The sequence below is a fragment of the Schistocerca americana genome, chromosome 4, assembly GCF_021461395.2.
Source record: "Schistocerca americana isolate TAMUIC-IGC-003095 chromosome 4, iqSchAmer2.1, whole genome shotgun sequence".
NCBI lineage: Eukaryota > Metazoa > Arthropoda > Insecta > Orthoptera > Acrididae > Schistocerca > Schistocerca americana.
The window spans coordinates 303625765-303649616 of NC_060122.1; the positions used below are offsets into that span (position 1 = coordinate 303625765).

At 37.7% G+C, this 23852-nt stretch overlaps 2 protein-coding genes across 5 annotated transcripts in view; one reads left to right on the forward strand and one right to left on the reverse strand.

Moving 5' to 3' along the window:
• The window catches only part of LOC124613050 (selenocysteine insertion sequence-binding protein 2), a 151060-nt gene extending 130073 nt beyond the window's left edge, over window positions 1-20987 (reverse strand). The window contains exons 1-2 of one of the 2 annotated variants that reach the window (XM_047141626.1): window positions 20797-20987; window positions 13146-13176 (exon numbers count right to left, since the gene is read on the reverse strand). The gene's annotated coding sequence lies outside the window, so the exon portion shown is untranslated. The remainder of the gene's footprint in view (window positions 1-13145; window positions 13177-20796) is intronic. The other variant, XM_047141625.1, reaches the window with a different exon arrangement.
• Window positions 20988-21228: 241 nt separating this feature from the next.
• LOC124613044 overlaps window positions 21229-23852 on the forward strand; it is a 52997-nt gene continuing 50373 nt past the window's right edge. Inside the window, exon 1 of one of the 3 annotated variants that reach the window (XM_047141616.1) lies at window positions 21229-21377. The gene's annotated coding sequence lies outside the window, so the exon portion shown is untranslated. Of the gene's footprint in view, window positions 21378-21397; window positions 21537-23852 lie in introns of those variants that run through there. The other 2 variants (XM_047141617.1, XM_047141615.1) reach the window with 2 other exon arrangements.

Sequence of the window (23852 nt, forward strand, 5' to 3'; positions counted from 1 at the left end):
GAAATAGATGGTAGGAAAGGCTCGATAATAAATTTCATTTTAGAAGACGATTAGGTAACACACATTAAAAATACTCCAAAATTCCTCAGCACAAGACACGGTAGAGTCAAAAAAGGAATAAATATAAGTAATTAGGAGGATTAATATAGCCAAATAATCTACACAAAGGAGGAAAAGAAAACCAGAGCCCAGAAAGTGGAAGTGGCTTATCAATTCATGAAGGACATTTACAGTAATAAAATTACTTTAAGTAAAAACAAAAATCCAATACTACAGCACTGTCATGAAGCCAGAGTCCCTTTATGCACTGGAATTTAAGACTTTAGCAACAGTGTAAAATCTGAAGAGTTGGAGAAAAGAGAAAGGAAGGTATTACAGTAAATACTCAGTCCAAAAAAAGTTGGGAGTATGTGGCCACAAAAAGGTAACGAAGAAATCTACACCCAAATGGTAAAAGTATCAGATGCTTTCAGAAAAAGCAGAATTTCATTTTATGGTCACCTGGCTCAAATAAATCTGGAAAGACTGACTAAAATAATATCTGAACATTTTGACAAAAATCCCAAAACACAAATCAGTAGTTTCGGGGAAGTAAAAAAGGACTTAGCAGAAATTAATGTTATGAAAGCAGAAATTATATACAGGCCCACTTTTCGAAACAAGATTAGGAAGTTCAGGGGTTTTCAGGAAAAGGTCAGAAAGCACATCACTATATGGACAGATGAAAGAAGATGGTCAACATCAAGGAAAGAAAAATTAGTTTCATAACTGTTGGTGCACCAGATAAAATATATGATGTTTAAGTCACTGTGGTACTCATTTAAACTAGAAAGGGTTGGTATTGTTTGTTGAACACAGTCACATTCACTTATGAACTAATTCTAAGTTGGAATTTTGAGAGACATTACATGAATGTTGAAACAAAAGAAATAAGGATAACAATCTGAGCAACTTTAGTACAGTATTTGGCAATCACTACAGCTTCAGATTGTCAATGGTACATCTTGCAGGACATAAGCTACACTGGCATAAATGCTGCTCTTTTGCTGAATTCTACAGTCACAAAAGGTTAATGTCATGGAATAACCTAATTTCTGCAAACTATCCTTTGAACTTGCAATCCCTGTTCTGAGCCTGTTCAGAGTTTTCCACAGGGACATTCTTCAGTGAAACCAGCAACTAGATTTTCCAATGAACTGCCTGAAAGTCAAGGCGTGGTTAAGAATGACACCAAGGTACTTGAGCTGGAAACTTTGCCCCAACTGCACTCTTCTCCATGTCACTAGAAGTTTCCTGTGGTTCTATCTGTTCCTCAGATGGAATGTGCACACTTGTGCTTTTCTGGGATTTGGTTTTAACTGGTTCTTACAGTGGTATTTATCTTACTCCTTCAAAACAACATCAAGATTTTGTTCCTCTTGTTCAAAGGTCTCACTTTGGGAAGAAAGTGTAAGGTCATCAGCACAGGTGAAATTGTGTGTGCTATAATCTCACCAAAGTAGTAATTTTTGTCCTAACAAGATGTGGCCCTTCCACAAACTTGGGCCATGTAACAGTTCATTGTGATATCGACTGGATTTAATAAACATTATGTCCAAACATTATTTTCAGTCACAACTAATGCAAGACAGCTAAACCTCAATGTTGACCCAGGTGTTTGGCACACTCTCAATATTCCATACAATACGAAAGATTTTCAATGAGGTTCAAATCCATGGATTGTTTGTGTTGGAACAGGAGAGTAGATTAGAGTGGAGTGGGCAGCATCTGGTACCGTTTTGTTGCTGATTAAAATAGAGAGCAAATTGCATAACTTGGTTGTCCAGCAGCTCATTGTAGCTGTTCCATCTGAAAACACTAATCAACTCAAATGATGGTCCCACTTCTCTTTAATTAAAAGACCCTAAAGGACATCACAGACCCATCACTAGTTACCACCAACATTTGTATGCAGTCCTTCCAAAAAAATTTACATAGTTTGTCCGCAGCAAATATGACGCCATATATCACTCACATATAGGCATAACATGATATGCCTTACCAAATAACATTCACAGACCTCCACAATTCACTGTTGGTGCCTCTGAACACTGGAACTTAGGTACTGTGCTGAATGAATCAGTAAGTTTATGGCATGCAAACCTGCTCCAAGTATACACTTGATGCTACTGCTTCCAGAGAATTTGTTACTAAATGGGCTGAAAATGACTATCTGATGTTCTGTAGCAATTGTCAATTCAGAGAGAAATACGTTTTAACCACATGCTGGGAGACAAAGTAGCAATCCCAGTCCATTAAACTTATCTTTCAGCTGCAATTCCGACACACATATCTTGTAGACTGGGTTGTTTGTCCCTGAATGCAAATTCCTAAAACAGTAAGTCTTGATGCACTACTTCCTTTGCAGTATTATTTTTGTTATGCCCATAGCCAGTGGCTCATTTTGTCTATATTGCCCTAATATCACATCCTGGTTAATTATTTACATGTTCCGCAGATCATCTGAATCATTCTTTTATCAAAATGATGTGTAATGAGTCAGTTTACAAGATAAAACAATGGAAACAACAGGTTGGAATATCAACAATATAAGAAAAGATAGATTGCTACTTGCCATAAAGATGACAAGTTAAGTTGAAGACAAGCACAATTAAAAGACACTGACACATAAGCTTTCAGTCATAACCTTCATCAGAAAAAAAAGAGAAACATGCACCATTCGTTCACATAAGCAAACACATCTCGTGCACACATGACCGCCAACCCTGGCAGTTCGGACCAGAATGCAACTATCATGTGGAACGGAAGCAGCAGCTAGAGAGGGTGGGGAAGGGGAAGGGAAGGCAGTGTGTGGGAAGGAACTAGAATGCCAACATGTACCACTCTGCAATTCACACTTCTGTGCCTGACAGAGGGTTCATACTTTTCTCTACTGCTCCACTCTTTTCAGTGCTTAGTAAATATGAATACTTAAATCTTTTTGTAGGAGCTCTGATACTTCTTATTTTATTAAGATGATCATTTCTCCCTATGTAGGTTGGCACCAATAAAATATTTTTGCATTCAGAGGAAAAAGCTGGTGAACAAAATTTTGTGAGAAGAACTCACATCAACAAAAGATGCCTTTGTTTTAATGATTATCACTACAACTACATACCTGCGACACTCTCTCCCCTATTTTGCAATAATACAAAATTAGCCATCATTCTTTGGACTTTTTTGATGTCCTCCTTCAGTGCTATCTGGTAAGGATCCCATAGAGCATAGCAATACTTTAGCACAGGACAGACAAGCACAGTATAGGCAGTTTCTTTAGTACACCTGTTGCATCTTCTAAGTGTTCAGCCAAAACAATGCAGACTTTGATTTGCCTTCCCCACAACATTATATATGTGACTGCTTCAGTTTAAGTTGTTCATAATTTTCATTCCTAGATATTTAGTTGAATTAACAGCCTTTAGATTTGTATGATCTATTATGTAAAAAACATTTAACATATTTCTTCTAGTACTCATGTGGATAACCTCACACTACCTTTAAGAGTCAATTGCCACTTATTGCACCAACAGATGTAGTGTCTAAGTGATTTTGCAATTGGAGGAAGTTGCTATCAAGCTGTCAATAGGACCAGGCCTGACTGAGGAACAGCACCAGCGAGTGATACGTGTTCTGCACCAATTTTCGAATTCTTTCAAATCAGGTGTGGAGAAAAGTCAAACCAAGTGCTAAAACACCATATCAACAGTGGAAATCGTCCACCAATTAGCCAGCGCTTGTGCAGGGTGTTGCAGGCTGACATCGGACAATAATGGAAGAAGTGTAGAAGATGCTACAAGATGATGTCACTGAACATCCAATGTGTCCTTGGTCCTCTCCCATGGTCTTTGTGAAGAAGGATGACACCTGACATATATGCATCGACCACCAATGACACAAAATCATGAAGGAAGATTTCTACTCATTTCCACACATTGATGACACCCAAGACTGCTTGAAAGGAGTATTGTACAAGAAGCATACCATAAATAATGCAGAACCTTTTTTTTCTGAAAGCAGGTTGGTTTTATTCAGGATTCCAAGACACCATATTATTCCCCACTCTTTTGGCTACCAAACTCTATTTCTTAACTTAATCTCCATTCAATGTGACAGCCTAGTGCTGCCTTAATGAGAGGGCCTGTATGCCCACATGGTACCCCTCTACTGGTTGATGACAGCCAATGTCTTGCTGCTTCAATAACCTCCCAATCATCCATGTACTGCTTCTCATGGAGTGTGTCCTTCACTGGACTAAACAAATGGAAATTGGATGGTGTGAGATCTGGGCTGTAGAGTGGATGAGGAAGAACAGCCCAATGAAGTTTTGTGAGCTGCTCTCAGGTGCACAGACTTGAGTGAGGCCTTGCACTGTCATGGACAAGGAGAAGTTTGTTTGCATTTTTGTGGCAACAAACGTGCTGAAATAATTTCTTAAATTTCCTGAGGTTAGCACAATATACTTCAGAGTTGATATTGCACCATTAGGGAGAACATCAAACAGAATAACTCCTTCACAGTCTCAGAAGACAGTTGCCATGATTTTAGCATCTGAGGGAGTGGCTTTGAACTCTTTCTTTGGAGGAGAGGTGTTAGAACACCACTACATGGATTGCAATTTTGTTTCTGCTTCGAAGTGAACTGATACTTCATCACATTTGACAATGTTCGACAAAAAAACTTCATGATCACCCTCGTAAAGCACAAGAAGTCCTTTGCAGGTGGTCCTTTGTAGCTCTTTATGATATTCTGTTATGCAGCGAGGAAGCCAGTGGTCACACACCTTTAAGTACTCCAACTGGTGGACAGATCCGTCGGCACTACCAACAGAGACATCCAGTTGACCAGTGAGGTGTTTGACTGTGACCTGCAGTCACCTCAAATGGGAGTTTCTGCACATTCCAATATTGCAGGAGTCATAGCTGTGTGCGGCCAGCTGGCACATGGGAGATCGGACAGGTTTGCATAACCTTGTTGGCCAACAACTCACCACACTTTTGTTCACTGGCAGGTCTCTACAGACTTCTGCAAGCACCTCCTAATATCTGCAATGCTCTGGTTTCCGCGAAAAGAAACTCAATGACAGCTTTCTGCTTCGAACCCATCTCCATTACAGGCACCATTTTGAAGGTTACATATAGTGCTGCCACCTATCAGAACTTCATGAAACTGTAGGGGCTCAAATGAGAACTTTAATAAGATGTTGGCAATAAGCTCTCATTGTATGTTGATGATGAACAGAGGGACTGGCATACAATACTGTTTGTTATAACTTCACATACTACACAGTGAAGCAAGACACTACAGGCTTCATACCATTCTTTCTGCTCCATGGCCATGAGGCTGAAACAACAATGGATACCACATTCCCATTTCAACCGTATGACACTCAGAATGATTAGGTGAAACTCATCATCACCAGGACCAAAGATGCAAGACAGCTGGTGCTTATACGCATTTTGGGCACCTAGGAGAAAGACCGAGGGCACTACAACACCAAGCACCAAGCAGTGGCATATAGTCCTGGAGACTTGGAATTGGTTTTACACATATGCACAAAGTGGGACAATTGGAAAAGTTGCTCCTTTGTCACTAGTCGGACATCGCTTATGAAGTTGAGTATTATGGCCCTTCGTCAAGAAGATAAAAGTGCAGAGACATTATACATGTTCCTCATATGAAGCCTTACTACAGTCCAGAGATGCAAATCAACTGAATTCAGTGTTCCGAAACTGTTTCACTGCGGAAAATCGTAACACGGTCCCTGACTTCAGCCGTCGCACGGACGGCAAAATGGAAAATATTGAAATAAACGATATCGGAATTGAAAAACAACTGCTATCACTTAGTAGCGGAAAAGCATCCGGACCAGACGAGATACCCTTAAGATTCTACAGTGATTATGCTACTAAAGAACTTGCCCCCTTTCTATCAGCAATTTATCGTAGATCGCTGGAAGAACGTAAAGTACCTAGCGACTGGAAGAAAGCGCAGGTCGTTCCCATTTTCAAGAAGGGTCATAAATCAGATGCGAATAATTATAGGCCTATTTCGCTTACGTCAATCTGTTGTAGAATAATGGAACATGTTTTGTGTTCTCGTATTATGACGTTCTTAGATAATACAAATCTCCTTCATCATAACCAACATCGATTCCGCAAAGAGAGATCATGTGAAACTCAGCTCGCCCTATTTGCCCAAGAAATTCACAGTGCCGTAGACACTGGCGAGCAGATTGATGCCGTATTCCTGGACTTCAGGAAGGCATTTGATACAGTTCCGCACTTACGTTTAGTGAAAAAAATATGAGCTTACGGAATATCGGACCAGGTTTGTGATTGGATTCAGGATTTCCTAGAAGAAAGAACACAACATGTCATTCTTAACGGTTCAAAATCTGCAGATGTAGAGGTAATTTCGGGAGTACCGCAGGGAAGCGTGATAGGACCTTTATTGTTTACAATATACATAAATGACTTAGTTGACAACATCGGTAGCTCCGTGAGGCTATTTGCAGATGACACGGTTGTCTACAAGATAGTAGCAACATCAGAAGACTCGTACGTACTCCAGGAGGACCTGCAGAGGATTAATGCATGGTGCGACAGCTGGCAGCTTTCCCTAAACGTAGATAAATGTAATATAATGCGCATACATAGGGGCAGAAATCCATTCCAGTACGATTATGCCATAGGTGGTAAATCATTGGAAGCGGTAACGACCGTAAAATACTTAGGAGTTACTATCCGGAGCGATCTGAAGTGGAATGATCACATAAAACAAATAGTGGGAAAAGCAGGTGCCAGGTTGAGATTCATAGGAAGAATTCTAAGAAAATGTGACTCATCGACGAAAGAGGTAGCTTACAAAACGCTTGTTCGTCCGATTCTTGAGTATTGCTCATCAGTATGGGACCCTTACCAGGTTGGATTAATAGAAGAGATAGACATGATCCAGCGAAAAGCAGCGCGATTCGTCATGGGGACATTTAGTCAGCGCGAGAGCGTTATGGAGATGCTGAACAAGCTCCAGTGGCGGACACTTCAAGAAAGGCGTTACGCAATACGGAGAGGTTTATTATCGAAATTACGAGAGAGCACATTCCGGGAAGAGATGGGCAACATATTACTACCGCCCACATATATCTCGCGTAATGATCACAACGAAAAGATCTGAGAAATTAGAGCAAATACGGAGACTTACAAGCAGTCGTTCTTCCCACGCACAATTCGTGAATGGAACAGGGAAGGGGGGATCAGATAGTGGTACAATAAGTACCCTCCGCCACACACCGTAAGGTGGCTCGCGGAGTATAGATGTAGATGTAGATGTAGATCAATGACAGCAGTTTCTCATTCATGGAAACTAAAGATCTCCTCAGTGATCAAGAAGCTTCAACAGGAGTGGCTATTTCTAATGCTCATCATAGTGAAAAATGATGTGACGACATGACTAAAATTTAAACTCTGCCAGTGCTGCCACACAGAGGACCGTTGGTAACACCTACATCCAAGGTGCTGTAGTTGGCGTCAATAAAAACTTCTGAAACAGTGGGTCACTGTTTCTCCAGGAGAAGGAGCAATGCTAACTGGCAGGCTGCAGGTCACCAGTTCAAACCTGATTATCAGCAGTTATTTGGTATTAATCACTTCTGGAAGGTTCTCAAAATTTCTAGTGTTTGTAATATTTGTATATTCTGAAATATTTGATGTCTGTATAAGCAGCAATGTTCTCCACAAATTCAGCTCTGTTCTGGCTGTACAATGGTGTTCACAATAAACATGCTTTCAGTGGTGTACTTCACTGATAACACTGCTTTCATATTTGAACTTGTGAGTCTGTTTACAATGTGACAGTATTTATAACAGTACCAACGTGCAAATATGTGTATAAATTCTGGAACTTGCATTTCCAACAAACTAGAGCCTGGATATATAGGAAAACAAGAGCCCCTCAGAAGCATAATGCAGGACCCACCTAGCTACCAATTTTGATTTCATTCCCAGCCAGTATTACCCAGCTGCAGCACCATCAATGACCCAGAGTACATGTGGTAGGCCGTGAACGCACTACCATCATCCATCTGGAAGCTGCCCAACTGCCTGTGCTTGACTTCCAGGAAGAGCTGGCATAGAAGACCACCTCACAATAGTTGTTCGCATGTGCTACTTTCCAATAGTAACCACCTGATGATGTCGAACAGTTGCCTCAAAGACATATTGTGGGATCTGATCTATGTGATTGAGCAGCAGATGTACGAGCCCTATATTCAACATTAAGTCAATTTTATACCATATTGCAGAAGTCTCTTTGCGGACCTTAGTTTTCATACACTTATATGCCAACATACAGACTACCTAATAGTACTTGTGGTTAGTAACAAGAGCAAATTCAGGACGAACTGTGCAATTAAAGACCATAATACTATAAATGAAACTAATTTCTGTATAGGTTATGGGAGCTGGCTAAAGATTCAGAGTGGAGTTTTGTGTTTAGGTGCAAAAGCCATTAATCCCAAAATAATTTTTTCTCCTTCTGCAAGGAATTTGGGGATAATTCTGGACCATCATTTACACTGGACTGAACATCCAACTGCAATCTACAACAAGGAGTCAGTGTTGCTTTACTTGCTAAAGAAATATAAAAAATTATTTCCTTTCATGCTTAAAAAGAAGCTCATAGAGACACTAATACTTCCCATACTTGACTATAGTGATGCCATTCTCCAAGTACTTTTATATGAAAGCTCATGCAAGCCAAAACTGTTGACGATGCCTGTGTATGATACATATGTGGCATATATTTCTCTGACCATATCACACCAGTCTACAAGCCGTTATCACAGCTACATGCCAATAAGTGGTAGAATTATTATATTCTATGTTTGCTCTATTGTCTTCTCAACCACTGTGCTCCCTCTTATTTGTCTTCAACCCTTAACTCCACTATCTGGACACACAGCAGAAATACTCATTCTCAAGAAAGTAAAATTGTTTCTGTACCATCACATAGCACTGCCATGTTTTCTAAATCATTCCCTGTATTAGAAATCTGACTTTGGAACAATCTTCCTCAGAACATTAGAGAAATTAAATTCCTTCCAAACTTCAAAAGACTATGTTAATGGACCATCTTCTATCACAATAGCCTTCTCCCCTACATTCTTTGCAGCTCATTCTTTTCAGTCCTCCTCCCCCATAACTTTCCCTTACCCCTTTTTTTGCAGAGTTCTCTGTTTATATTCTGTTATTTTCTAACAACCATGGTCACTGTCATTTCAATCTTCTCCTGTTCCTTTACCCACTCCACTTCTGATAACACTTAACATGGCTTCAAATGTGCTAAGCTAGTTTATATCACTTTAAATGTCCTTTACTACTACACTACCACCACCACCACCATCACCACCACCACCACCTCCTATTATTATTATTATTATTAATGTCATCATTATCATCGTCATCAGTACTATTAGTATTGCCAAGGTTTTGTAAAATTTTTGGTATGTGTTGCTCTTGGTCAGATGCAAAAGAGGGCCTTAAGGCACTAATCTAGTCAGACTAAATAAACAGTAAATACACAAATAGATGAATAAATGAATAAAAGCCTATACAGGTTACCCTTCGACATTAAGCAAGAAATTGTAAACCTACAAATACTCCAAAACACGGTAAAAGAGAACATTATCAGCAAGAATATTATTTTCAGGATATTTCAGCAGGGGGATATAAATTCAATTTCACATCAAATTTTTAATTTTTGCAGTAGATCTATAGGCGGTTGGTATGTGCTCTGTGAAATCAGTTACATAAATGCTTCATGTGGAGTAGTACATGAAAACAGCAGCCTCTTAGTAACAGAAGAGGAGCAGTGGCTTTATATATTAGTACAAGCAGATTAGCACTGATCATAACTTGTTGACTGTATAGACCTACATTACACATGTAACCTACATGGCTGCTTCCACCTGTAAATGTACAACTTGACTCATTCCATATCCTTCATGATGGAATTCAAGGAACACATTTGTGAATGAAATAATCTTATGTTTCTTTTTTTATGCTGAAGCTGATAGAAAAAAAAACAATGATTTCAGAATGTATCGTATTTAGCTAAAGTGTGATATTAACCCTCCCTTAAGAAATTTTGGATATGGTGACAGATTGATCAGTAGTGTAGTCCGAGGTCTAGGTTAGGTTCAAAGGCAATAATTTGATTGTAAAATCAACAAATGTGAACGCCAAATAAAAGTTGTGGTAGCAACTGACCTTAAGTGTAGCATAATTTTCACATTTGTACCATATTTAATGCACTTTTCATCATAATAACTGAAGCTGCACGATAAATTTTCAAATAACATAGGAGGATTGGAACTTAAATAGTGGCAACTACTTATTCACAACCGATACAAAAGAGTTACATGTTTGCACCTGTTACTGTCCTTCAAAGTAGTCACCAGTGTTGTGTAGAACTCATTGCCAGCAATGTGGAAGGTGTAGTATACCGTTAGCAGAGCCTGTTCTGTTGACGGTGCGAATGGAGCGATTGAAAGTTATGGTGATTCTCATATATGACTGTGATGGTGTTATCCTAATGCATTACTTTTCTCCATGACAGACCATCAATGCGCAGCATTACTGTTCATTTTTGGAGCATCACCTGCGACCAGCTTTGCGAAAGAAGCGGTGACACTTTCAGCGCAACCCACACATCATTTTTCACGACAATGCGCGGGCACATACAGTGCAAGCTGTGGCTGCTCTGTTCAGTCAATGGGACTGGGAAGTACTGTACCATCCACCATGCTCCCCGGACTTAAGTCCTTGTGACTTTGATTTTATTCTGAAGATGAAGGAACCACTTCGTGGCATTCGCTTCAGAGATGTTCCAGGGATTCGACAGGCAGTAGACCACTCCATTCGCACCATCAACAGAACAGGGTCTGCTAACGGTATACTACGCCTTCCACATCGCTGGCAACAGGTTCTGCACAATGTTGGTAATTAAAAAAATGGCTCTGAGCACTATGGGACTTAACATCTATGGTCATCAGTCCCCTAGAACTTAGAATTACTTAAACCTAACTAACCTAAGGACATCACACAACACGCAGTCATCACGAGGCAGAGAAAATCCCTGACCCCGCCGGGAATCGAACCCGGGAACCCGGGCGTGCGAAGCGAGAACGCTACCGCACGACCACAAGCTGCGGACTGTTGGTGATTACTTTGAAGGACAGTACTAGGTGCAAACATGTAACTCTTTTGTATCAGTTGTGAATAAATAGTTGCCACTATTTAAGTTCCAAACCTCATACATTCGAGTTGCCAACGATTGTTTTCATGTATATTAAGTACATATACCCTACATAAAGCACAAAAAGTGCAAGGGGGTCCACTACATACCTTTTATCATCGGATTCATTTTAGACACAAAGGCAACACCTATGACAACAGTAGACCTACAAATATATATACACGCTAACTCAGCAGAATATGAAGGACTGAAAGATTTTATGATGAGATGAAAGAAATTCTTCAAGTGATCAAATGAGACAAAAATTTAATTGTGACTGGTAACACTTAATTTAAGAATAATGAAAGGTTGTATATGATGAAGAGGTCTGGAGATGATGGAAGGTTTCAGATAGATTATATAATGGCATGGCAGAGACTTTGAAAACACATTTTAACTGCAAAACATTTCTAGGGGTAGATATGGTATCTGGTCAATTTACTAGTTATGAACTAGAGATTAAAACTGAAGAAATTGCAGAAATGTAGGAAATTAAGGAGAGAAATGTAGAAAAATTGGGATATGGGACTTGGATAAATCGAAGTAACCAGAGATTGTTAAGAGTTTCAAAGGGAGCATTAGGCAATGACTGGCTATTTCAGGTGACAGAAATACAATAGAAGAGGAATGAGTGGCTTTCAGAAATGAAACAGATAAGGCAGTAGAGGATTAAATAGGCAAAAAGATAATGTCCACTAGAAATCATCTGATAAAACACAAGGTATTTAATGTAACTGACAAAAGCAGAACATATAAAGATGCTGAAAATGAAGCATCCAAAAGCGAATACATACATCTAAAAAATGAGTGTGATAGAAAGTGAAAAATGGCAAAACAGGAACTGCTAGAGGAAAGAAGTACAGTCGTCTAAGCATGTATGACTACGGGAAAAGAGATGCTACCAACAAGAAAATTAAAAAGAGACCTTTTGGGAAAGGAGATGTAGCTATATATCAGAAGTTCTGACGGCAAGCCAGAAATAAGTAAAGAAGGGAAAGGTGACAAGTGAAAGTAATAAATAGAATGGTTATACAAGAGAAATGAACTTAAAGACTAATATAGAAAGGGAAGAGAAAGTAAATAAAGATGATATGGGTGATAATAGCACTGCAAGAATACTGAATGACCCAAACTGAAGCACAGCCCCTGGAGTAGATGACATTCCCTCTACTGAGATACTTGGGAGAGCCAGCCATGAAAAAAAAAATATTGCACCTGATATACAAGATACAAGACAGGGAAAATACCCTTGAGCTTCAATCAAGTGTAATAATTCCAATTCCAAAGGGAGCAAGTGCTGACAGGTGTGAATGCTACCAAACTATTACTTTATTATGCCCACAGTTGTAAAATTGTGACACAGATTATATACAGAAGAACAGGAACACTAGTAGAAGCGGACCTCAGGACAGATCTGTTTGGATTCTGGAGAATTTGAGAAAAAGACTAGGCAGTACTGGGCCTATGACTTACTTCAGAAGATGTGTTAAGGAAATGCAAATCTATGCTTGTAGCATTTATCGATTTAAAGAAAGGAAAGTTATTGACAATGTTGAATGGATTACACTTTTGGACATAGCGGGGATAAAATACGGGATGTGAAAGGTCATTTACAATGTGTACAGAACCCAGACTGCAGTTATAAGGGTTGAAGGACATGAAATGAAGCAGTAATTGAGAATGGAATAAGATATGGTTGTATCCTATCCCCAGTCTTACTCTGTACGTTGAACACACAATAAGGAAAACAAAGGAGAAATTTTGGAAATGGGAATTAAGATTCAGGGAGAAGAAATAAAATTTTTGAGGCTTACCAAGGAGGTGGAAAAATACTTGGAACAGCACCTGAAAGAGATGAATAATGTCTTGAAAGTGGTTATAAGGTGAACAACAACAAAAGTAAAACAAGGGCAATGAAATGTAATCAGATTAAATCAGTTGATGCTGAAGGAATTAGGTTAGGAGAATGAAACATTAAAAGGAGTCGGTGAGTAGTGTTATTTGTCCAACAAAATAAGTCAAAGTGGCTAAATTACGGAGGAATATAAATTCTGCCTAGCTCTTAACATTTGTATCAGATAGATCTTGGTTTTACCAGTATGTATACACCCAATAGTGGTATATGTAAAGTTAAAATGCTTTGTTTCAAGTATTAGATAGTAAGAGTAGTATAGGAAGAGTAACAGTTGTTTTTTTTTTTTTTTTTTTTTTTTTTTTTTTTTTTTTTTTTTTTTTTTTTTTTTTTTTGCCCCCCAAACTAAATGTCCAGTAATTATTCCTGTTTAACAATATCTTGTTATATATTGACATATGAAGTAAAATGTTTGATTTTTTCAAAAATAAATCATACTGATTTCAACAACATATGCCATACATTTTAATGTCATGATGCCGCAAGACTACAGTGGAAAACCCAGGATGGAATGCAACAATATTAGAGAAGTAAAGTTGCTACTCACCATATAGTGGAGATGCTGAGTCACGATAGGCACAACAAAAAGATTCAAACAATTATAGCTATTAAGGCCTTTGTCAGCAATTGCTGACAAAGGCCTTAATGGCTGAAAGCTATAATTGTGTGAATCATTTGTTGTGCCTATCGCGACTCAACATCTTTGCTATATGGTGAGTAGCAACTTTCCTTCTCTAATAAATTACTCTTGTCTTGGTTGACAATAATTCTTTTTATTTTTTTACTTCTTTTGATAAGTTTTGCTCTTAGTATCATCAGATCTGTGGTATAAAATATTCCATGAAAAAATATGGAAAACAATTTTCTGTACAATGATGCAATTTGCAAAATACCACCTAAAATTAGTTGGAGGAACAATTGTTTGTACATGAAGCATTGAGTTCTGTTATATACTTCAGCTGCTACATAGTATCTAGCCAACTGCAAACGGCGGCCAAATTGGGTCACACCATCCAGCATGTTACAAAATTAATGTCTTTTGCCACAAGATGGCATCAGAGGCAACATCTGTACCAGACTAAAAATTGAACAGATTATCATAACGCAATTTTTACAGATTAGAAACTGCTGAGTAACTTATTTGTCATTGGTAGTTTAGTGATGACCATCACCGTTGTGCTTTAACATAACCCCACAAGAACAACAAATAGAATGGAAAAATATATCAAAATAATTAATTTTTGAAAATATAATGTGACTGGATAGATAACAAAACTTATCCACGAGATGGCAATAAGAGAAAACACATATAAAAATACTGGAATTTGCAAGCTTTCAGAGCCAGTGGTTCCTTCTTCTGGCACAAGGGTTGAGGGGGGAAGGATGAGAGATGAAGGAAAAGAACTGCTGAGGTGCAGGAGGAGGAGGAGCCACTGGCTCCGAAGGCTTGCAAATTTCAATATCTTTACATGTGTGTTCTCCTGTTACCATTTGGTGAGTATTTTTTCTATCTGCCTAGTTACATTATTCTTTCAAAAACAGAACAGAAAGTCTTATAGACAATATACTTTCAAATGTGAACAACACAGATCTAGAAATTATTAATACTGACTTAGGGCTATCCAATTATAATGCCATCATCCTTAAAATTCCAGCTACACCAGTGAAAGAAAGGAACGTACTTCTTTAACATTATGAAAAGGATAGATTGCACTCTCCATAAAGATGACATATTGAATTGTGGATAGGCACAAAAAAAGACTATTACACACAATCTTTCTGGATGGAGTGGCCAGAGATAACAGTCATGTGTGTGAGGTATGCTTGTTCATGTGAATGTGGGCATGTTTTTGTTTTCTGGAGAAGGATTTGGCTGAAAGCTTATATGTAACAGTCTTTTAGTCATGCTAATCTGTAACTCTATGTGGCATCTTTATGGTCAATAGCGAGTCATCCTTTTCATAACATTTTGATATTCTGTGAAAAATTTTGCTAGTTTTGTTGGTAGTCTCAGTAATGAATTTGGGTTAGAAGTGCTTTCACACTCACGTACTAATAGTGCTTTCTCCTCAATACTCATGTCCAATTTTGAAATGTGTTTGCCTAAAATATTGATTACAGTCCATTCATGTCAGATCACTAAATCTAGTTATGGGACTGTGTCAGGGATTAAGATTTCCTGCAGGACTTTAAAAATGCTTAGTTCTCAATTGAACACATCCACAGATCCTCAGTTTATAGAACATTTAAAGACTTGAGAGAAAATATACTGACAGGTAATTGCAAAGGCAACGCTACATAGACATGATGACATCATAAGAATATTGGGCAAAAAATCAAAATCTGCATGGGACATTGTAAAAAGTGAAACAGGGAAGATATATGAAGAATGGGAAATAACAATTACAAATACTGATTATGTCAATATTGGCAAAAAAGACTTGCCAAATTACATAAATGATTACTTTATAAATGCTTCTCAAAAACTTGGTTTAGATTTCACAAATCAGGATAAACTTGGGTTGTGCATATCAGCATACAGCATGTGCTTAGTTCCAACTAATGAACATGAAGCAGTGAAGGTGATTAAAAGCCTCAAATGCATAATGTCAGCAGGTGTAGATGTGCTAGTGTCACTTATAATCTGTACTGCTTCACAAATCAAAGCCGTTCGCTCACATTCTGAATTTATCATTCACTGACAGGGGGTTCCCCCAAAGATTAAAAATATCAAAAGTGATAGACCTACCTTTATTCAAGAGTGGGAATAGACATAAAGTTGAAAATTACCAACTCCTCTCAGTATTCTGTAAAGCAAATGCCAGATTTTTGAAACAATGAATTGCCCAGTACTTAGATGTCTACAGCCTACTGAATAATAATCAGCATGGCTTTCGAAGACGTAGAAGTACAGCAACAGTGATATATGATTACACTGATGAATTGGTTACAAGTATGGATTACAACAATAGTGTTGTAGGAGTTAATTTACATCTTTTGAAAGCTTTTGATATGGTTTGTCATGAAATTCTTTTGCACGAGTTGGAATTAATGGAGATAAAAGGCATATAGGCAGTCATTTTTCCCTCGTTCTGTTGGGAGTGGAACAGGGAGAGAAGATGCTAGTTGTGGTACGAGGTACCCTCTGCCACGCACCGTATGGTCGATTGCAGAGTATGTATGTAGATGTAGAATAGAAAACAAGTATTATCAATCATATTTGCAAAATAGATCATAAGTTGTGGAGCTCACATCAGCTCATGCTAATCACAAAATCAGATTATTACGTGATGCAAGGGAAGTCAAAATAGGCATACTCCAGGTTAGTGTGTTAGGCCTCCTTCTGTTCCTTATTTACATAAATGACACACACCTCAGAAACTGCAACCATGATAATTCTGTTTGCAGATGACACTAGTGCGGTAGTAAGTGATGTTAAGGACTCTCTGTCCAATACAACCGGTCAAGTCCTCAAGTTATTGCAGTCTTTGTTTTACGCCAATAGGCCGAGCCTTAATATAAAGAAAATAAACTATAATTATATTATTTGGATAGATCAGTCAAAACCAATATCGCCATCTGGTACTGGGCAGAAATGAGTTAAAAGGGTATGATGGAAAATATGTTTTGGAATGTACGTTGACCAAGACTTAAACTGGAAAAACCGTGTAACTAAATTCTTCCAGCAACTCAGTTCTGTGTGTTCTGCTCTGAGAATTATTTCTAAAGTTTGCTTTTCAGATGGTGCTAGAATTGTTTATTATAGTTATTCATAGTCCTTTGTGGCTTATGGAATGGTTTTCTGGAGTTAGATTAATAGTCAATTAAATCAAATTTTTACATTACAGAAAAAGGGTATTCAATTCTTGCCAAATAGCTCTGCTAGGGTTTACTGCGAGCCCCTATTTAAAAAGTCATGTTTGATTACTGTATACGCTCCTTGTACTTATACAAATGTGTCTTGAGGACAAGAGCCAGACTCTCTGACCTGCAAACCAACTCCTCTACATCTATACTCTGCAAACCACTGTGAAATGCATGGCAGAGTGTACATCCAATTGCACAAGTTATTAGAGTTTGTTTCTTTCCAGTCACATATGGAGCGCAGGCAGCATTATTACTAAATGCCCCTGTGTATGTGCCATAATTATTGTAATCTTGTCCTCATGGTCCCTATGAGAAAAAGACATAGAGGTTGTAGTATATTCCTAGTCATCAAGTAAAGATGATTCTTGAAACTTTGTGTGTATGCTTTCTCGAGAGAGATTACATCTGCCATCAAAAATCTTCCTGCAGTTTCTTCAGCATCTCTGTGACACTCTTCCATGGTTAGACAAACCTATATACATTCAGTATCCCAGAATAATCGTATCTGGTACAGGTCCTACACACTTGTGCAACATTCTAGAATGGGTCGCACGAGTTATTTGTAAGGTATTTCCTTTGTAGACTGTCTCCATTCCCCAGTATTCTACCAATGAACCAAAGTCTACCACCTACTATACCCATGAATGAGCCTAAGTGATCATTCCATATAATATACCTACAAAGTGTTACACCCAGGTATTTGAGAGTTGGTCGATTCCAACACTGACTTATTGATATTATAGTCATAGGATACTAAGTGTTTTTGTTTGTGAAGAGCACAGTTTTAGATTTCTGAACATTTAAAGCAAGTTAACAATTTTTGCACCACTTTGAAATCTTAGCAAGATCTGACTCAATACTTATGCTGCTTCTTTTGGACAGAACTTCATTATAGATAACAGCATCATCTGCAAAAAGTCAAGTTTATTATTAATATTGTCTGCAAGGTCATTAATATACAATACAAGGGTCTCAACACACTTCCTTCCTTCTAAGATAACCTGCTGTGCCCTACCTACCAAAAAATCCTGTCATGTCATAAATTTCACATGAATATGATCATACTTTTGACAATAAGCATAGATGTGGTAGCGAGTCAAATGCTTTTCAGAAATCAAGAAATTCTGCATCTATCTGACTGCCTTAGTATAAAGCTTTTGTGCGAGAAAGGTGTGAGTTGAGTTTCACATCATCGATGTTTTCAGAATCCATGATGGGTGGCACAGAGGAAGTTGTTCTGTCTGAGATACCTCCTCACTATGTTTGATATCAGAATATGTCCCTTGTAGTTTTGTGGTTATTACCCTTATTGTAAATGGGTGCAACCTCTTCTTTCTTCCAGCAATTGGACACATTTATCACAATTACTGCAGTTATAACACTCACAGCTTTGGATCCCTCCATATAGTACAAGTTAGAATAGATTGAACTGAAATACACGTGAACCACTTTAATGTCATTCTTTAAAATGCACTGCCAAAACCAATATACATAAAGAGGTTGGAGATAGAAGTGGCTTTTAGAGCAATGTTAAAATCATTTCTTGTTGAGAGGTGTTTCAACAACATAAACGAATATGTTAGCTTACAGGAATACTACGCTCTCACTTGTGGAGTTCTTTTGATTCTATTAACTGATGTACCACCTATGCTGTGTTTTCATTGCAAAGATTGTTTGTTGTTTGTTTTCTGTCTCTCCCATTTCAGATGCAGTGTAATACATGCCCTCAGAGATGGGATGTGATGCTAGCATAGTTGGTATGGATATAGTGTTGGCACGTTTCCATTTGTTCATGCATTATACTTTTCAATGGCACTGTAAAATGTGTTCATGTGTTTTTATTTTTTCAGGGGTGTTTTATATTGATGTTTCATGATTTAGCTACATCACTGATTTACTTATTATGCATGTTGTACTTTTCAGCAGAGTTGTTTAACGTGTTTTCATTTTTTAAGCATTGCTTTTATTTTCAAAATTTCTTGTTCACTGTTTTACTTCTTGTGCTTGTTGCAATCACAATGTAGTCTTTGTATTTGTGATTCCCCTTCCAATGATTTATCGAGTGAGGTGGCTACACCAGTCTTAAAGTAGAGGACTTGCATTCGGGAGGCGGGGTTTATTTCTCTGCCAGCCATCCTGACTTGGGTTCTCCATATACCATCTTACTTTGTTAATGATTCATATACACATATATTACTTCTGTAATGTATCTGACATGTTCAATGCTATTGTACTAAATGGTCTATGGATGAATAAATAAAATGAACAAGCACATGTAATGAATATGTGCATTACAATAAAACCGTGGTAATGAACAGTAATACAAAAAGTCTATTGGATAGAACATTACGAAAATATGCCTCTTCTATGGAACAAAGCAAAAGTTGCCCTGCGACTACATGATAATTTATGTTTAGCACTGACAATGGTACAAAGAAAGAAAAAACACCTTCTTTACAGGTTACCATCATAAAGGTTCCTGTTGCCTCACTATTTGGCTAACAATATAGACTGTTTTAATAAAGGTTCCTTCTTTTTTTATTGAATATTACTAAATTTGTATATCTTGATGTCTTAGGGGGAACACTGTATTTTTTAAATATCTGATATCAATGACAGCTACATAATCCATACAGATTCATATGTACATGTCTATGTACCTCTTGAAAAATGTGATCCATTATTTAAATACTGTAGAATACATAACAATGACTCGCAAATTGAGTGTAATTAGGTGTTCACAAGTCACACACATTCTGTGGTCCGGTGCAGATGATGTCTCTGATGCCATCTTTGGCAAAAGATGTTTAATTTGTGATATGCCTAATTGTATGGACCACCTTGGACACTCAAGTTAAGAAAGAAAATTTATAACTGACTTGATACTGTGTATCCCACCTTGGACACTCATGTTAAGAAAGAAAATTTATAACTGACTTGATACTGTGTATCCATTAAGGTGTGTAACTGAACTCATTGCATCATGTACAGGCAACTGTTTCCCACCTAGTCTTACATTACGTTTTGCATATTGTGTCATTGTACACAAAATCGTTTTCAATCTTTTCTCATGTAATATTTTCTATCACAGAGCTGATGATGCTGAGAGTAAAACGCATCACAAGGAGTAAAACACAAATACTGGTGACCAAGACAAGATTAATTTAATTAGTGCCAAATATGATCGCAGATTCTGTAAGTGATATCACGTCTCAAATATAACATAGTTCTCACGACATCATATGGGGTGGGGGAGAAAGGGAGGAGAGTGTGCACATCATACATATAAATATATTTACCACACAGGACAATGAAATACTCTTTCTAACGATAGCAGAAATGAACTTGACTCAAATGTAAAACTTTCGCGAGAACTATACGGCAATGTCAACAGACACAGATTTAGTACACAAAGCACCTGGTGTTGCACATTCGTTCTGTCTTGTTGCCACACAGTAAGGAAATTATAATTCCTTCGCAATTGTAAAAAATGGGAATTTTTTTCCTCCATACATCAAACTGCTGGCACGAATCCACAAAACGATATTTGCCTCCGTCCTCAGTGAAAAATACGTAATATCAGTGTTAAGCTTTAGCCTGCTATTTTAGACCTATCTATGCGTTTAAACAAACTAAACAACGCGTATATTGCCTTTGTGAAACAGGACGTTAGGAATAGCAATAACCTTGCATGCAGATGCCTCGCGCTCACTGGCTGAGAAAGACAAGTCTCCGCTGGTTTAACTGTTCAATCAATCTTGTGAAAGTACCACCTGACAGTTATATCTCCGAATTAAACGAATCCTTGAAATGTAGGCAAAACATGACAAGATTGCATTGCTTTTGTTTTCCTTGACAGTACAGCAAGGAGGTTATGACAACCACCTTACAGTACAGTCACAATTCACTAACTGCTTTGTGCAGAGATGTTAATGAGGGAACGCAAATCAAAGATAGTAAGTTTTCATTCGGTTTACGTTTTAATTATAAACAGACGATGTCATATCCCGGTTTCTAGCGAAAGAAAACAAAAATCTGAAATGAATTGAACTTAATTAATAAATAAATTTTTAGCAGTCAACTGTGTTTTGCAATCTGATTACAATAATTTTGATCTGAAAACATATGAATGTATGCCCTAAACAGTATGTACTACGAAGAAATAATATTACCTTGTTATGTGTGCCAGTACATTTATTTGTAGTGGCTAAAAAGTTTGTGTGATAGAATCCAATAAAAAGGAAAAAAATAAGAAAAGGGATCTAAGGTAATGTATTGTGTCGATGTATTATTCAGCTAATGTGATGAACGGTGAGCAAATGAATACCTCAGATTGTCATTTTTAAAGTACTTATAACTGCGCGTTACAAAGTTAAAGGAAGAGTGCAGAGTGTGAAAATGTGAATATTCTCGCAGAAACTTAAAAGTAAGCGTGAAATAATTTATCGTAGACTTTCGATAATATTATCAACGACCAACAATCTACAGAAATGACCTCGAAAATTAACTTTCAGATGCCTTGTACCGGTACATGTGTTACAAATCAATCACGCTTAGAAATACTAATAATTTCAGTTCCCCTTGCATCAGTCTGCAGAATCAACTGGGGTTTCATAAATATATGAGCCCATTATGCAAGATTTTTCCGTTTATAGTCAGTAAATATGCACTTTGCTTGGAACATTGACAAACGGTAAGATTGCGGCAAATACAGCTGTCAGCCGAGAAATTTGTTTTAACACCAAAGTACCAGGAATGAGTTCAACTGAACCTACCTATAACGGTTGTCTTCTGCGAATCGTAATGTAATGCCGATGTGGCGTTTGGCGTCATAGACACACAAACAGAGAAACGAGCGCAGAAACAATTTTTTCTCCTCTGTTAGCTTTTGGAATGTAGATTGTTGTGACGGACTGATCTATTGCGAATCCTGGATTAATTTGGAAGGTGAGGTAATGTGAGAGACTGATTTGTAGTGAACCCCAAAGTTTTGGTCGGTTTGACGTTTTGGTTTTGAGTTGTATCAAATACTACAGGTAGATCTAATCCAGACACGATCCAATTTGACTGAGGTATCCACATGCCTTCATTCATTCATGAACCGATTTCGCTAACCAGTCATAAGGGAACTTCTAGGTCTAACGTGGAAACCAAACAAAGGTATAACTTGCTGGCTTTTACACACACATTGTGAAAAGTGTAAAAACTAAAATAAAAAAATTATGGAGCTGTAAATACTGCAATGTATCCTTTTCGTATGGTTTTTTCTCTAATTGAAGTTGAAATTTTGTACATACGGTTCTGTTTGTACTGATACTGTGTATCAGTCTTTACGAAACTAAAATTAGAGATATTTTTTATTTATGCTAGGATCGTTCCACAATGATACAGGACTTGTTGTGGTAATACAATAAACTTGTTAGCACAATATACACAGAACACGTAAGTATGCTCTATAAGGATAGGACAGATGGTCAGCCATGACCATGGCAAAGAAACTATTTTGGCATATACTTGAACTGATGTAAGAGAACCACAGAAGACTCAGATCAAGACGGCCAGACAGTGTGAACCCCATTATTTCGCATATGAGGTCATTGTCATAACAGCTGCACCACCTCTTTTGATTGGTACCTGCTATAAAATGTTCTTTGATTTACACAGAGTTTTCTTCTGATAATTTATAACATGAAACATAGTCAACAATGATGTGGTGAAATACACTTTAGTTACAGAAGCTGGGAAATAGTGAAACAGGTAAAATAGTTTGCCCATAGTTTGAACGTCTGAGGTCCAGGAAAGTGAGACTTGGATTGTAAAGCTTGGAAAAGCAATGTGTGTGCCAGGTGTGATGATGGCTCATTTTTTTAAATCAATTACTCCCACTTTACTAGTATAACATTTTTTTATCAGCTACTGGTATTTGATCAGTAGCAATGAATAATTATATCAATATGCACAAAACAGAAAACTTTACATAGAAATATAGTTTTGACAGTGGCTTTCAGAATGGAAGACAATTCACTCACAATGAATAAAACTTTATGCCAACAATGGACTAATTGTCTCAAATTAGGTGTACCTTTGCACAAGGCTATGAAATTTGTTTCACTGAATTAGTGATGCTTAGGAATATGATTTACAAGATTAGTAATGTGACATAGAAAGTGTCACATATGCCAGGAAAGTACACCAATTCCAGTTAACAAAATAATTAGACCTAAAGAAGATATGAGCAAGTGCATCAATAATTGTAAGCAGTAGTAATGAGGAGGGGTTTTCAAATAGAGGAAAAAAAGTTCTTATGTGACAAAACTGTGCTAGTAACAGAACACTTTCTGCCTCTGGGGTTAAATTATCAACTAGCGCAATGCACCAAATAGATTTGCTTAACCCTCTGACCGCAGGAAATTTTCCAATATTTCAGAGCACAGAAAAAGATTTGATGGGAAAATAGCAGCCTACGATATTCCAGAGCAACAGCAAAGTATTTGGAAGGAATACTGTGATTTCCGATGTGCTGTGAAGGCGAAAGGTACACCAATGTAAAGGTGAAAGAGAGGCTGTCTGGGTGTAGGCTGGGTTCTCTGTTGAATAGGAGATGTGGGCAGTAGCAGCGGTGGGTCCTGTTAAAGATACTATTCTTTATTAGGTCTTCACTAATTCATACAGTTTAGGCACTCTTCTGATTGTGCTCCATTCTCTGGTATAGTCCAGAGTTCCTTCATAACATTCCCATGTT